Source organism: Anabrus simplex, chromosome X (assembly GCF_040414725.1).
Source record: "Anabrus simplex isolate iqAnaSimp1 chromosome X, ASM4041472v1, whole genome shotgun sequence".
In the NCBI taxonomy this organism is placed as follows: domain Eukaryota; kingdom Metazoa; phylum Arthropoda; class Insecta; order Orthoptera; family Tettigoniidae; genus Anabrus; species Anabrus simplex.
The window spans coordinates 64,657,901-64,673,277 of record NC_090279.1 but is presented as its reverse complement, the minus strand read 5'-3'; the positions used below and the strand labels follow the sequence as shown (position 1 = coordinate 64,673,277).

Genomic DNA, 15,377 nt, shown 5'->3' with positions numbered 1-15,377 from the left:
CTTTATTCCGCACATATCGTCGTTCTCTAACGCGAGATAATTATTTACGTTTAAAGAATCATATTGCCAAAAGTAAACTTATATTTAATCAGAAAAGACGTGCTGCGTGGAAGTCGTTCATCTCCTCTCTCAATTCTCATATATCAGCTCTGCATTTATGGAACGCTATTCGTATGTTGTCGCGTGCCTCTCAACATCAAGTACATCGAATCATCCCACGTGATATCATCAATAAGTTTCTGCATTCTCTGACCCCCGACTATGTGATACCTTATTTTGAACTTCCCTCGTATAATGTTCGCTCACAGTACTCCACTCTAATTCAACCCATTCAATTAAGTGAAATATCAGCTGTCCTTCATTCCGCCTCTAAATCCACCCCAGGCCCGGACTATATTTCATACAGTATGCTCCGGCTCTTACCCTTACGAGCACAAAATGCACTTCTAAATTCTTATAATGATATTTTACTGAATAAGCATATTCCACCGCATTGGACTGAATTTTTTCTGATACCGATCCTCAAACCACAAAAATCCCCAACAGATCCAAACAGTTATCGTGGTATTGTACTTGGATCTTGTATTCGTAAGACATTCTTAAAAGTATTATTACAAAGACTATTATGGACTATTGAGTATTATCAGTTAATACCTAAATATCAATATGCTTTCCTGGGGAGCGTGGAAGAAACCTCCACGTGCGCAGCCACAGAATAAATTGTGCAGTTAATTTTGATTAAACAGACTGTGACTGACGGTGCTCCCTGGAAACGGTAGAGAGTGCACATATCTACCGGCTAATTCTTCCATGCCAGAAGTGTTGAAAGATGATTTTTAAAAGGTCCTTTTCAGGACCACAGTTGTCGATTATGTCTATAAAAATCGAAGGCATGTCCCTTGTAGAAGAAGAACTCTTGCAGTATTTATGTAAGGAACATGGCTGTGATGTCCTTTATGTACAAGAAACCCATCGAGACAATAATCAGAGCAGGCCAAGAATTTCTGGCATGCGTTTAGAGGTAGAGAGACCAAGTCAACAGCATGGAAGTGCAATATTTGTCAAACCTGGTATAGCAGTCCTATCCACTGATATATCTGACTGTGCTGACGTAGAACTCCTTACAGTTCAGTTAAATCATTGCACTGTTTCCTCTATATATAAACCACCAAATTCTGCATTCCATTTCCAGAAACCAAGGAATTTCGACAATCAAGCCGTCCACATTGTAATTGGTGACTTCAACAGCCAAAGCAACGTCTGGGGATATGAACATGAGAATGAAGATGGAGAGGCTGTGCTGGAATGGGCTGAGACCCACCAGATGCTACTGTTACACGATGTTAAACTTCCTCCTTCTTTTAACAGCGGTCGATGGCAACGAGGTTATAACCCTGATCTAATCTTTGTTAGCGAAGGAATTGCTCAGCAGTGTAAAAAGAACATCGGCACCCCAATACCACACACACAGCACAGACCCATCATGTGTCAGGTACGTCCTATGAGCGTACCTTTCCGCAGGCGATATAATTTTAAGAAAGCAGACTGGAACAAGTTTACTGCATATCTGGAAGATGCTGTATCTGATATAGGTATTTCTATGACTGACTACGATCTGTTTGTAGATGCAGTGAACAAGAGCTCCAGACAGTCAATTCCCAGAGGTTGTCGAATGAATTATGTTCCTGGACTCAATCAACATTCCTCAGCTCTGCTGGCTGAATACATTGATCTATTTGAGACGAATCACTTTGGCGAAGAGACTGTGCAAAAAGGTCTAGAGTTGACAACAATGCTAGCGGAAGATAAACGAAATCGTTGGATATCTACCCTTGAAGAGCTGGACATGTCTAAAAGTAGTCAGAAAGCCTGGCGACTTTTAAAGAGGCTTAATAATGACTTCTCAAAAGCCCCTGTACACGTCAATTTGTCCCCAGATGCCATTGCTCATCAACTTTTGCTCAATGGAAAAATAAGGGGTTATATGAATAGAGTTAAAATAGAACGCCAAGTAGATAAGGAGTCTAGCGACCTCACCAATAATATCACCCTAGAGGAATTAGAGAAAGCCATAAACAAATCCAAAAGTGGCAAGGCTACAGGTCTGGATGATATGAAAGTGGATCAAATGAAACATTTTGGTTCCAGAGCAAGGAAGTGGGTTGTTGATTTTATAAACAATTGGCTGCAGAGTAAACAGATACCTAAGGTATGGAGGAAGTCTAGAGTGATAGCTATTTGGAAGCCAGGTAAGGATCCATTAGATCCTAAGAGCTACAGGCAAATATCATTACTTTGTCACCTATATAAGATATTTGAGAGGATCCTACTTGAGCGCCTCACATCTAAAGTAGAATAACTTCTTATCCCAGAACAGGCGGGCTTTAGACCTGGAAGGAGTTGCACTTCACAGATGCTCAATTTAACTCAGCACATAGTGGATGGGTTTGAAAGACGTAAAATCACAGGAGTGGTATTTGTGGACCTTACAGCAGCATACGACACAGTGCATCATAGAACTTTGATCACCAAGCTCTATAACTTCACCAGAGACTATGGTTACACGAAGATTGTTGAAACTCTCCTGCAGAATCGCCGGTTCTTTGTTGAGTTTCAAGGAAAGTGCAGTAGGTGGAGGGACCAACGGAACGGACTTCCTCAGGGCAGTGTCCTCTCGCCAATCCTCTTTAACATCTACACAAATGACCAGCCAAGGCATTCCTATACAAGAAGCTTCATTTATGCCGATGACCTGGCTTTAGCTGTCCAGTGCGACGACTTTCAAACCACTGAAATGCAGCTCTCAAATGCACTTAAGGAACGTTCAGTGTACTATCAGAAGAACCGGCTACTGCAAAACCCGTCTAAGACCCAGGTGTGTGCATTTCATCTTCGAAATCGAGAAGCTACTAGACAGATGTGCAGCACGCGGGAGGGTAAGCAACTGGAGCATTGTTTTACACCTAGGTACCTGGGTGTCACTTTAGACCGGACCTTAACATACAAGAAACACTGTGTTAACTCTGGACAGAAAGTCTCAGCCCGAAATAACATCCTCCGTAAACTTGGCTCAAGCAAATGGGGAGCCCATCCAACTTTGTTAAGAACCTCAGCTCTTGCTCTGAGTTTTTCTGCAGCTGAGTATGCGTGTCCTGTATGGTTTAGGTCAGCCCATACGAAGCGGGTGGATGCAGCCCTTAATGAAACATGTAGAATAGTAACTGGGTGTCTGAAACCTACTCCCACTGACAAACTCTACTGCTTGGCTGGAATTTCTCCTCCAGACATTCGGCGAGAAGTGTTTGCAAGGCAAGAGAGGTCGAAGGTGGATCACACAAGCAACCACCCGTTATTTGGACATCAACCTCCACCCAAAAGACTGAAGTCCAGGAAAAGTTTCCTCAATGTCTCCAAGGCTCTGGATAAACCAGCAAGAACAACACGTTGTGATATGTGGCGAGCAAAAATGGAGCATCTTTCTGATTGGATGGTGCCTTCTGAATCTCCACCCTCTGGTCATCATTTGGAATGGACAACCTGGAAGGCACTTAATCGTTTGAGGAGTGGAGTAGGTAAATCCAAGGATAACCTTAAAAAATGGGGTTATCTGAAAGATCAGTCAGACTTCTGCGATTGTGGGGAGCAACAAACTACCCAACACCTGTATGACTGTCAGTCCTGCCCTGTTCGTTGTACACTTCAAGACTTGATTCAAGCCACTGAAGAGGGAATTTCTGTTGCCCATTTCTGGGCAGACATTGTGTGAAACATGTTTTGTGACATTAAATGTATTCTGTTTTATTTGTATATAATACCTTATTTATATTTTTAAGTTTCTCAACACTCTGACACGAAATAAATAAATATGCTTTCCTTAAAGGCAAAAGCACCCAAGATCCTGTTATTATTTTTACTATTGACCTGCTCCTAGCCAAACATCGAAAGAAAAGTAGGTACTCTTTCTATATTCTTAGATATCAAAGGTGCATATGACTCTACTGTCTTTGGGAAAAATTAGCGGCAAAAGGCATACCTCCCGCCTTTATTGTTATCCTGCAAAAATTATATACATATCGCTCATTAAATATTAAATCATCGTATCATCTCGTACCCAGCCGCTCTGCTTGTAATGGTTTGCCTCAGGGTGATATATTAAGCGGAATTTTATTTGCCCTTTATATCAGTGAATGGAACATCTCATTTCACAATATGCCCGAGTACTTATTTATGCAGATGATATAGTTCTTTATACATCGCAAGACAACATTGATGTTGCCCGACAGCTGATGAACCAGGTCCTGAGTCACGTGTATATATTGTAACAGTAAATCTGGTACTTCGGTAGAGATGAGACGCAGGGCGTGTACCAGTCGCTGAAGTGCACACAGAGGGAGAGGGTTTGTTAAAAGAAATCTTAAAAACTTGTGTTTCAGAGTTTATTAAAAAAATTGAAATTAATATCACCTCTGTACAGCGTATACAGTCGAAAACGTTCCTTGACCTATGGCTGGCGATGTCCTTGGATTCCGGCAGCTCCACATTCCATAGCAGCGAACCACCATTCGTCCCCCGATGGAAGTTCTAGAAGATCTATTCGGTGCTTTGAAGATCCATGGCGTCGAGGTAGTCCTTGTAAATGGTGAACATGAATGAACATCGTTCAGCTCTGGGGCGAGTTAGTGCAAAGGCTGTTTCTGCACAGATGATAGAGTGTTTATAAATGCTTTTGACAAAGTCCAAACACAAATGTCTCGGTGAAATGTCACTTAACTTTATCACGTGTCAAGTGAAAGAAACATTCACAAAGTAAAGTCCACTCGGAACTGATTGTCCAGTTTAAAGTTACTTAAAGTTTGTTGCACCTATTACAACGTGAAGTAATGTCACATTACTTAGTTCATTGAAGCACTGTTCAATTTAAATGAAATAAAGATGTTCCGCTCGTGAATCAAACTCGTTCACGTGTTGAAACCAAAAGACGAAATTAACTGTGTACTGACAGTCCTTGGTTTGACTGTTCATAAACTAAATGTGCGCAGAATTGAAATACACTGTTCATTAGAGTAGAAATGCACTGTTCATTAAAATAGAGATGCGCTGTTCACACCTGCACAGTTCACAGTTCATGACCTAAAATGTCGACACAGTTTACGGATTGGTAAATTAAATTTGGATTAAACACAGTTTATAACTTAAAGTATCGAGTCCTCGGCAAGGAGCAATCAGTTTTAAGTCCATAAAATTTCAATTTCGAACACTCGAAGATGTTTGCGGGTCTTGGACACTCGTATAGAGTAACCGTCAATAAATAATGTCCAGACGATACACAATTCACCTCACGTTCTATCGGAGTAAAAGGTTGTCACAATATAAGGAAATCTGAATAAGTCCACATTCAGCGTGACTATATTAAAGTCCACGAACTTGAAACTTAGCAGCGGCTTCACGCTCGATTACCGCACCCGCGAACTGACTGCGCGAATACTACAGTCTAGTGTGCTTATAGAAATCCCGGCCACAAACTGGTATCACATTCTGCAGCGCACTGCTGCTCACTATAACAAGCTGTAACACACTGATCTGCTGAGCGAAGCAGCACGTATTTATATTTGATCCGAAACTCGTAGAACATTCTACATCAATCCAGGCTTTGTAGTGCAGCGAGGCATGCTGTGACGTCACCCGCTCACTACGTCACACGCGCGCAGCTGTTGCTCGCTGCCTAGTCAGTTCTTCGTAAGCGGTCCGGAGCATAACACGTAAGTTTAAGATTTTCATGACGGGGACTTAGTCTGTACCGCCGTTACCGGTACATCTCCCCCTCCTCCTGGGGAAAAGAAAATTCGATAGGATTTTCTTTTAATGATATTCTCTCCTGAAATATTTCTTTAGGTTGGCTGCATTGTAAATGCCCTCGATGCTTCCATCCAATTTATTAATTTTGTATGCCCCGTTCTCGAGAACCTCTGCAATCCTATATGGTCCTACATAAAGTGGGCAAAACTTTGCATAAATGCGAAGTTCGGGGTGTGAAACAGCTGGTTTTCTTATCAAAACATAATCATTGACCCTAAGTGATTGTCGAAACGCGGGGTTTCGGTATCGGTTCTCTCTGATTCTAGCAGCGTGTCTGAGCTTCTCCCTTGTCGCGTCCACGCGAGTCTGATGAGTAATTGCTGGATCTTGAGGTGATGGTAATACTTGGTCCCATGGCCTGTCAGGCATGACATCTCTATGTACAGTCATGGGGATGTCCTGCGTAGACTCATGAACAGTTGAATTTACACATTGCTGCATCACGGGTAAGTCTTCGATCCATGTCCAGTGTTGAGTTCTGCAATACAAATGGCAAAACCTTGCAATCTCGCGCATGATTCTCTCAGCGGGATTAGCCTCTGGGTGTCGAATAGAATTCATAATGTGTCTTATACCGAGTTCTTCAAGTACTGTTTGGAACTCCATAGATGTAAATTGGGGTCCATGATCGGTGAGTAGGAACTCCGGTTTTCCCATCTCTGGAATAATGATTTTCTTGATCCTTCGGGGGATGTTTCCAGCATTAGCCTTCTGTATGGACAGTAGCATCGTATACTTAGAGAAGACATCTACTACCACCACAATGTGCCTGTTGCCGCGGTTCGCCTTGGGGAGTGGTCCATATAGGTCTAAAGCCAATATTTCACCAGGTTTTTCGGGAAGAAGTGGCTTTGGAAACTCCCTCAATAATCTATTATTAGGCTTAGTTCGTTGGCAGACATCACAAGTTCGGAGAATGTTTCTAATATCACGTCTCATGTACTCCCAAGTGAACTTTTCCTTTATGATCATCATTACTTTATCCGTGCCGGCATGTCCAGATATTGAATGACAGTGCCAGATAATGTTGGACCTTAAGCGTGGAGGAGCATAAATTCGGCGTTTGGTTTTGGCATGATGAAGATACTTATACAGTAGTCCATCATGAAAGCAAAAAGATTGAGCCAACGTTGAGATGCGAAAATAGTCATCGTCATTTGCAGGAATCAAACCTTTAAAAAATCTAATCAATTCTCGGGACTTCCTATCTCTCCCCTGTGCTTGAGGTAAGTACTGTAATTTCTTAAGAAATTCCTCATCTTCGTTGTTCATGATTTCTATGTGATGACTAGTGACGACATCGACTGGATTGCGGCTTAAAGCATCAGCTAGGATGTTCTTTCTTCCTGGTCTGTGAATAACAGTTATGTTGAACTGCTGAATAAAAAGTGCCCACCGTGTTACTCTCTCGCTAGTTAGATCAGAAGACATGATAAATGTGAGGGCTTTGTGATCCGTGTAAATGGTCACGGGATACCCATATATAATCTTCCTCCAGTACAACAAGGAATATACAATAGCAAGAGCCTCAAGTTCCGTAATAGTATAGGACCTCTCATGTGGTCTCAACTTCCTGCTCATGAATGAAATAAAGATGCGGACATCAGGCTTCTCAGGATCGATTTGATATAGCGCCGCGCCGATGCCTACGGAGCTGGCGTCGCACTCAAGGCAAAAGGGCCATTCAAAGTTAGGATATGCTAACTGTACGCTTCCCTGAAGCATCTTCTTTGTTTCGGAAAAAGCCTCCTCGCATTCTTTTGACCATTTCCACTTATTATTTTTCTTGAGCAGCAGCTGCAAGGGTGCTACTGTTTCGGTGTAATGCTGTGCAAAGAACTGACATAGTCCCAGAAATTGTCTCACATGTTTAATTTTTGTGGGTTTCGGGAAATCCAAAATACACTGAATCTTGGCCGGATTAGGCCTGATCCCGTCTCCACTAATGAGGTGACCCAAGAACAGTACCTCTGTCTTAAAAAACTGGCTTTTACAGACATTTATCTTAAAAGTTTTGGTTTTGAGTTCGTCGAGTACCTTATTAACGTCTTCGATGTGTTGCTCTAAGGACTCCGAAGCTATCAGGATATCATCAACATAAATCGTTGCGATTTTTTTAATCTCATCGGATAATTGATTCTCAAGAGCCCTGATGAGAACTGCCCCTGAATTCTTGATCCCGAAAGGGAGACGGTTGAATGCATATGTAATGTTTTCGAAAATGAAGCCTGTAAATTTCCTGCTATCCTCTGCCAATAAAATGTGAAAGTAAGATGACGTCATGTCCATAGTAGAGAAGAGCTTCATGCCTCTAAATTTCCGGATGACATCCCTGAGTGAAGGTGGGTGGTCATGTTCCAATACAAGCCTGTCATTGAGCATGCGCGCGTCTAGGCACAAACGCAGACTGCCATTCGGTTTTTTTACAATAGCCAAGGGGTTTAGATACGGAGTGACACATTTAGAAATGATACCATTATTTTCCATTTCCTTTATCACAGTCCTGGCTTCTTCTCGGTACTTCTCAGGAACTGGATAGGGCCGTTTTTTATAAGGAGAGGTGTCCTTGACATTCAATTGGTATTCAAAATCTCTAATAACGCCTGGTTTGTCATCAAGAACTTCAGAGAATTTCTCAAATATTTGTCGAGTTGCTTCTGCCACACGGGAATCGAACTCTGGGCTTTCAGCCGCACTGGTGAGAAATATGAAGTGATCACGACCTTCGTCGAACACATCCTCAACAATGGGCACTTCCTGGCCCTCGACGGGTCCCTCTTGACCGGGTCTACCCTCTTCGCAATTTATTTCATCGGCAGGCAAAGCATCGCTCATCTTGCCTCCGGTTTCTATGAATGGGGTACCCAGACCTTGGCACTTCAAATTATTATAGTCTACCAGCTGCAACTCTACAGAGTCGATATTAAAAAATCGTATGACGTTGGCAGGATAATCAATGATTCCCCCATACTTGGCTAGGAAATCTGACCCTAGGATGACGTTGAATTTCATCGGCGAAATAACTAGGAATATATGCTCGAACTGGACACCTTCAATGTCAAATGTAACAAAAGCTTGAAATTTACATTTGATATGCCTGTCCGGTACTATCCCTTTAATTTTAATCTGCGCGACTGGTATCAATAACATGTCTTCTCCTCCCTTCAACATTTCAATTAACCTCTCAGACATTAACGAAGCTTGAGCTCCAGAATCGATTAAGGCAGTTACATAAAGGGTATCCAAAGTAATATTAATAACTGGAAGGCTTCGTTGGACCTTCGGTGTTGTAGGAGTGGGATCTTCATACAAGAGATCTGAGTCATCCAAGTACCAGTAATTAATATTAGTGACACAAATCATTTCCCCTCCACTACGATTTTCAGGCAATTTTATTGTTGTGTTGTCGAAGTTTTTTTTATTGCGCCTGTCGATTCGAGGTTGGTCGCAGGCGTCGTGTTCTGCCTTCTGGCATGCTCTTGAAATTCTAAAGAGGTAGCGCCAGGTAATCTTCATCCCGGTTTCGATTCTGGATATATTCGCGAGTTTCTCTCCATCTTCTTTCGATCTCGGCTCTCGGCGAATCTCTATCTCGAGTAAGTGACTCGGTAGGTTTCTTCCACGTTTGATTACGTCTATAAGGCGCACTTTGCCTGTATGGACGTCTCCTGATTCGTCGGAAATGAGATAACGGATCTCTCCGTGGTTCTACTTCCACACGGGGTTCGGGATTCGATCTCGGCGGGTTGTTAACTTCGACATGGTTAGCTGCAACCTCTTTCGTCTTAGTAACTCTAGGTAGATTTTGTGTATGTGCAGTGTCAAGTTTCCTTAATAAATCATCAAGTTGTTCTAGGTCTTGAACATTGGCTGCCACAAGAATTTCTTGTACATGCGCCGGAAATTGTAAAGTTATTACCTGTATTAACTCCTGTTCTGGCAAAGGAGGATCAAAGAATTGAATCTTCTTTAATTGAGAAATGAGAAAATCAGAATATCGTGAAGAATTAATAGCTGTGTTGTATCTCCTGGAGTATAATTGTAACTTAATCAAATGCTGAATTTCCGAATTCCAAAACCTCTTCAACAAGGCTTCCTTAAATTCATCATAGGTTTTAATGTTAAATTTTAATGCTGTGTACCAATTTAGTGCTTTCCCTTCCAATAATCTTGAAGCTATTCTCAATTGATGATCGGATCGTACTTTATTCTCTTGAAAGTACTCTTCAATATTGAGAAGGAATTCTTTCGCTGTGTACTCTTCCTTTCCGGAAAATTTTGTAGGTTTATCGTCTGATAATTTTAAAACAGTGGACATGCTAGAAGTATCTCCGCTAGACCCTTGACACTGGTGTGTAGACACCTCCTTTTCCACCTGAGAGATTCTATTATCAATCGTCTCTATTTTTCCTTGCAATTCGACCTTGATAGTCTTAACTTGTCCACGGATGGAGTTTTCCACGCTCTGGACTTCCCTTTCGAGGTCCTGCTTCACTTCATTTACATCGTGGCCTATGCGAATGATTTGAGTATGTGCGCTATCTAATTGGTTTTTTACATGCTTATCTGTTTCCTCCTGCCTTGTTTTAAGTAAATTGACCTCATTACTTATTTTCTGAAAGTTAGTTTTAAAAGATTCATGGATGTTATCCTGGATAGAGGCTATTTTTGCTTGTGCCTGTGATAACTGACCATGAGATTCTTTAAATTCTGCCTTTAAGCTTTCCACTTCCTTAATCAATTGATGTGAGGTGGGAAAAGAAGCTTTTAAGTCTTCAACTATTTGTAGTTTAAGGTCCTGTTTTACTGTTTCTAAGTCATGGGTAAGGCGTTCGTTTATTTCCGTAAACTTGGAATTAATCTTCGCATTAGTTTCTGAGAATCGTTTTTCAATCTCGGAACCAGCTTTAGTAAGCCTATTTTCCAAATTAGCATTAACGTCGGTAAACTTGGTATTAATTATTTTAGTTACTTGTGTGATACGACTTTCTAAGTTGGCTGTAGTTGCGGTACTGGTCTCATTAATACGAGTGTTAATCTCAGTAATACGAGATTCTAAAGTAGTACCTAGTTGAGCAGTTACGGCATTGGCCTCATCAATACGAGTGTTAATCTCAGTAATACGAGATTCTAAAGTAGTACCTAGTTGAGCAGTTACGGCATTGGCCTCGTTAATACGTGCTTGTAAATCAGCGCGTACTTGAGCATGCGATTTGGTGATACGTTCATTTAAGCGAATCTTAAGAGCTTCAATAGCAGCTAAAATGTTTTCCATTTTGATGGTAATGTATTTAAACCAAGCAACAAGAAAATCATAAATCACTTGAAAAGAATTCAGATATCACCATTATTGTCCAATGGTTAAAAGTTCATGTTCAAAGTCATTCAAACATTCTCAAAAAGAAAATCTCCAAAACATTTAACACGCAAAAGTTATCCCATATCATTGATAACACTTCTTATTATAGAGAAGTTAAATCTTGTTAGAAAGTTCACTGTAATATTAATAGTTATTCCACATAAAGCACTGGAAATGTATCTGAATTAAATTACTAAGTCACACGATTTAGTGCGATTTTGTCTATCACTGCACTTCTTAATTATTACTAGTACTTCAACATTGAGCCTAGAATGGTTAAGTGTCAATTTAATGTCTACTGCACTCATAATTAAGTTCTGATATTGCTGAAGCGCTAATTTCTAATTTTACTGCACTCCAAATCGGCCCCGATACGACTGGGGCGCCAATTTCTACCCCTCCCCTCTGTAACAGTAAATCTGGTACTTCGGTAGAGATGAGACGCAGGGCGTGTACCAGTCGCTGAAGTGCACACAGAGGGAGAGGGTTTGTTAAAAGAAATCTTAAAAACTTGTGTTTCAGAGTTTATTAAAAAAATTGAAATTAATATCACCTCTGTACAGCGTATACAGTCGAAAACGTTCCTTGACCTATGGCTGGCGATGTCCTTGGATTCCGGCAGCTCCACATTCCATAGCAGCGAACCACCATTCGTCCCCCGATGGAAGTTCTAGAAGATCTATTCGGTGCTTTGAAGATCCATGGCGTCGAGGTAGTCCTTGTAAATGGTGAACATGAATGAACATCGTTCAGCTCTGGGGCGAGTTAGTGCAAAGGCTGTTTCTGCACAGATGATAGAGTGTTTATAAATGCTTTTGACAAAGTCCAAACACAAATGTCTCGGTGAAATGTCACTTAACTTTATCACGTGTCAAGTGAAAGAAACATTCACAAAGTAAAGTCCACTCGGAACTGATTGTCCAGTTTAAAGTTACTTAAAGTTTGTTGCACCTATTACAACGTGAAGTAATGTCACATTACTTAGTTCATTGAAGCACTGTTCAATTTAAATGAAATAAAGATGTTCCGCTCGTGAATCAAACTCGTTCACGTGTTGAAACCAAAAGACGAAATTAACTGTGTACTGACAGTCCTTGGTTTGACTGTTCATAAACTAAATGTGCGCAGAATTGAAATACACTGTTCATTAGAGTAGAAATGCACTGTTCATTAAAATAGAGATGCGCTGTTCACACCTGCACAGTTCACAGTTCATGACCTAAAATGTCGACACAGTTTACGGATTGGTAAATTAAATTTGGATTAAACACAGTTTATAACTTAAAGTATCGAGTCCTCGGCAAGGAGCAATCAGTTTTAAGTCCATAAAATTTCAATTTCGAACACTCGAAGATGTTTGCGGGTCTTGGACACTCGTATAGAGTAACCGTCAATAAATAATGTCCAGACGATACACAATTCACCTCACGTTCTATCGGAGTAAAAGGTTGTCACAATATAAGGAAATCTGAATAAGTCCACATTCAGCGTGACTATATTAAAGTCCACGAACTTGAAACTTAGCAGCGGCTTCACGCTCGATTACCACACCCGCGAACTGACTGCGCGAATACTACAGTCTAGTGTGCTTATAGAAATCCCGGCCACAAACTGGTATCACATTCTGCAGCGCACTGCTGCTCACTATAACAAGCTGTAACACACTGATCTGCTGAGCGAAGCAGCACGTATTTATATTTGATCCGAAACTCGTAGAACATTCTACATCAATCCAGGCTTTGTAGTGCAGCGAGGCATGCTGTGACGTCACCCGCTCACTACGTCACACGCGCGCAGCTGTTGCTCGCTGCCTAGTCAGTTCTTCGTAAGCGGTCCGGAGCATAACACGTAAGTTTAAGATTTTCATGACGGGGACTTAGTCTGTACTGCCGTTACCGGTACAATATGGTTTTAAGATAATGGCCTTCAAATATCCATCGAAAAATGTGCGGCAATGATATTTACTCATAAGCGTTCATATGATCACTCTCCCTTTACTTTTGAGGGATATAGTATCCCTCTCACTACTCATCATAAATACCTTGGCATAATCTTTGATCACAAACTCACCTGGAAACGTCATATTACTTTGATACGTCAAAAAGTTGATGGATTTATCAAAATTCTTAAAACTGTAGTTCGTCGTAACTGGGCGCCGACCCCAATACTGCTCCTTCCTTATACAAAGCATATATACGCTCCATTTTTGATTATTCAGCTCACATAATAGACATCGCTTCAGTTACCTCACTTATTTCACTCAATACCCTCGAATTTCAAGCTTTACGCCTTTGTATTGGAGCACTTAAGACTACCCCCACCAATGCATTATTAGTGGAAACGAGTGAAGTCCCACTTGTGATATGGCGTTTATTGCTCTCACAAAAATATCTGATTAAAAGGCTTGCTTTTTCATCTTCCCCTTTAATTCCAAAGCTACAGCTCTTAACTACTATCAACAATGTCCGCCTAGATCGGGACGCGTGCCAGCTATATATACTGCATATACCATTATAAACAGATTCTGCACTTCGATCCTTAGAACTCCTTCCATACCCATGTATTCTACTCCATTTGCAAGCTTACACTACACACCCAAAATAATTTTCTCTCATACATCTTTATTAACAGGATCGTCAGCTATCGCTGATTGCGCCTACCCCATGTCAAAAAGAATGCGCATATCTCCCTCTGTTATCGGTGTAGACTTTTACACAGATGGGGCAAAACACCCCCAAGGAGTCGGTGCTGCTTTTGTTATTAGAGACTCCAACACAATTGAACGTTTTCATCTTCCGACTACTTTCTCCATCTTTTCTGCAGAGTTATTAGCCATTCAACAAGCATTAATTTACATACAACAACATTCCTTGCCAAAAGCTACTATTTATACCGCCGCTAAAAGTGTATTACAGGCATTATCCTCTGTTACTCCATCCTTAAATTTATATATTTATACTGTTAAATCCCTACTTTATCACCTTGAACAAAATGGCATATATATTACACTCGTATGGATACCGGGACATTCCAATATTCTTGGTAATGATCTAGCGGACACTGCTGCTAAAGAAGCTAGTCGACTCCCCACGCCCCAACTCACAGTAGCTATACCCCCCTCTTGATTTCTATCCCAGTCTTAAGGACACCGCCTACAGCTCCTGGCAAGATGACTGGAATCAAACTGCACGTTCTAGAGGCACGTATTATTATCAGCTACAACCACATATTACCACAAAACCCTGGTTTGCCAAGGGTTCATACACACGTCGACATATCACTAACATAATTCGATTACGTTTCAATCATTCCCTTACGCCGCAATACAAGTTTCGTTTTCATTTAGTTAATATCCTAACTGTGTATGTGGTGAATTAGAAGGGGATAGTAACCATCTCTTTTTTCAATGTCCCTTCTATTCTGCACCCCGGCGTAAGTTACTCGCTAGCCTGACACGAATGAAAATTCCCTTTCCTACAAGTCTTACTTGTCTATTAGTTGATCTCTCATCTGATATCATTGCAGTTCTTAATCAATTTATTGACGATGCTCATTTGACCCTCTAATCATTCCACGCTTTTGGTCCTTTAATTACATATTTCACTAGTATGTACGTTTATTCACTCATTTTCATTTTATCTTAGTTTTCATTTGGCTCCCGTTATACTTCACTTTAGTTGCTACTGCTTGTCTTGCTACTTTCCACAGCTACAGTCTTTTGTTACTCCCGTTCCTCGTGCTTCAAACATTACTATACGTAATTCCGGTACATTCGTCTTTCACCAACTAAATCAGAACATTGCGCACTACTGTTTGTGGGATAGTATTCTCATTTCTGCACTAAATTCTCTGGTATAGGCCTATACCTCAACTCATCCACATTCCTTCAATTAATACTCCTATTAGCTTTAATTTTTTCCTTTCTCTCTACTACATTTTTCTTAAGTGTTTGTCTATCCCAATTGTAGGCCCGGTGTTGTCTTTGAGTAGTAGACAAGTCGCCAGGACAGGCCACTTCGGCGTGAAGTTTAGTACCTTTGTGTCCCTGTGATTTTTTCTGTGTCACACACCCTTATTTTCCCCCTTCTCACCTGCTTTACATTGTTACGTTCCATCCAAGAATTTACATGACATGTTCGCAGTTCGATCATATTTACTTGTG

At 41.0% G+C, this 15,377-nt stretch overlaps 1 pseudogene; it reads left to right on the top strand.

Moving 5' to 3' along the window:
• Positions 1–1,634, top strand: part of LOC137503277 (zinc finger protein ZFP2-like) — a 69,419-nt pseudogene extending 67,785 nt beyond the window's left edge.
• Positions 1,635–15,377: the final 13,743 nt, after the last annotated feature.